Source organism: Arachis stenosperma, chromosome 1, assembly GCF_014773155.1.
Source record: "Arachis stenosperma cultivar V10309 chromosome 1, arast.V10309.gnm1.PFL2, whole genome shotgun sequence".
In the NCBI taxonomy this organism is placed as follows: Eukaryota; Viridiplantae; Streptophyta; class Magnoliopsida; order Fabales; family Fabaceae; genus Arachis; species Arachis stenosperma.
In genome coordinates this window covers 45,783,272-45,784,923 of record NC_080377.1, presented here as the reverse complement: position 1 = coordinate 45,784,923, position 1,652 = coordinate 45,783,272, and the positions used below count along the sequence as shown (strand labels likewise).

The 1,652-nt window shown below is 33.2% G+C and overlaps 1 non-coding gene across 1 annotated transcript; it reads right to left on the bottom strand.

The window, feature by feature from the left end:
- Positions 1-1,271: 1,271 nt before the first annotated feature.
- On the bottom strand, positions 1,272-1,375 carry LOC130956389 (small nucleolar RNA R71). Its single transcript, XR_009077091.1, has one exon. It is a non-coding gene; the product is annotated as a small nucleolar RNA R71 (small nucleolar RNA).
- Between the last annotated feature and the right edge of the window lie 277 nt (positions 1,376-1,652).

The window sequence follows — 1,652 nt, the reverse complement described above, 5'->3', positions numbered from 1 at the left end:
TAAAAATATTTTTCAAAATCTTCTTCTTAATTTTATTTCAAATTTTCGGAACTTAACTAACAAGTAATGTGATTGATTCAAAAATTTGAAGTGTTACTTTCTTGTTAAGAAAGGTTCAATCTTTAAATTCTAGAATCTTATCTTTTAGTTTCTTGTTAGTCAAGTAATTAATTTTAATTTTAAAAATTAAATCTTTTTCAACCATATCTTTTTAATCATATCTTTTCCATCATATCTTTTTCAAAATTTTATCTTTTTCAAAAATTTGATTTCAAAATATCTTCCAACTTCTTATCTTTTCAAAATTAAATTTCAAATCTTTTTCAACTAACTAGTTGACTTTTTGTTTTTTTTAACTATATTTTATCTTTTTCAAAACCACCTAACTACTTTCTGCTCCCTAATTTTCGAAAATTACCTCTCTCTTTTTCAAAATTCTTTTAATTAACTAACTGTTTTAAATTTTAATTTTAATTTTATTTCTTCTCTTAATTTTCGAAAATCACTAACTCTTTTTCAAAATTTATTTTCAAATTTCTCCTTCTCTCATCCTATTATATTTATTTATTTATTTACTAACACTTCTCTTCATCTCAAGAATCTGAATCTATCTTCCCCCTTGTGTTTAGATTCTTACCTTTTTCTTCTTCTAATCCCTTCTCCTTCTACTAACATAAAGGAATCTCTCTACTGTGGTAAAGAGGATCCCTATTATTATTTTCTGTTCCCTTTTTTTTCATATGAGCAGGAGCAAGGACAAGAACATTCTTGTTGAAGCAGATCCTGAACCTGAAAGGACTCTGAAGAGGAAACTAAGAGAAGCTAAATTACAACAATCCAGAGACAACCTTACAGAAACTTTCGAAAAAGAAGAGGAGATGGCAGCCAAAAATAATAATACAAGGAGGATGCTCAGTGATTACACTACACCTACTTCCAAGTTTGATGGAAGAAGCATCTCAATCCCTGCCAATGGAGCAAACAATTTTGAGCTGAAACCTCAACTAGTTGCTCTACTGCAGTAGAACTGCAAGTTCCATAGACTTCCATTAGAAGATCCCTACCAGTTTCTAACTGAGTTCTTGCAGATCTGTGAGACTGTTAAGACTAATGGAGTAGATCCTAAAGTCTACAGGCTCATGCTTTTCCCTTTTGTTGTAAGAGACAGAGCTAGAATATGGTTGGATTCTCAACCTAAAGATAGCCTGGACTCCTGGGATAAGCTGGTCGCGGCCTTTTTGGCTAAGTTCTTTCCTTCTCAAAAGCTGAGCAAGCTTAGAGTGGATGTTCAGACCTTTAAACAAAAAGATGGTGATTCCCTCTATGAAGCTTGGGAAAGATACAAGTAGATGACCAAAAGGTGTCCTTCTGGCATGCTTTCAGAGTGGACCATTTTGGATATATTCTACGATGGTCTATCTGAATTCTCTAAGATGTCACTAGACCATTCTGTAGGTGGATCCATTCACCTAAAGAAAATGCCTGCAGAAGCTCAAGAACTCATTGACATGGTTGCAAATAACCAATTCATGTATACTTCTGAGAGGAATTTCGTGAGTAATGGGACGCCTCAAAGGAAGGGAGTTCTTGAAATTGATGCTCTGAATGCCATATTGGCTCAGAACAAAATGTTGACTCAGCAAGTCAACATG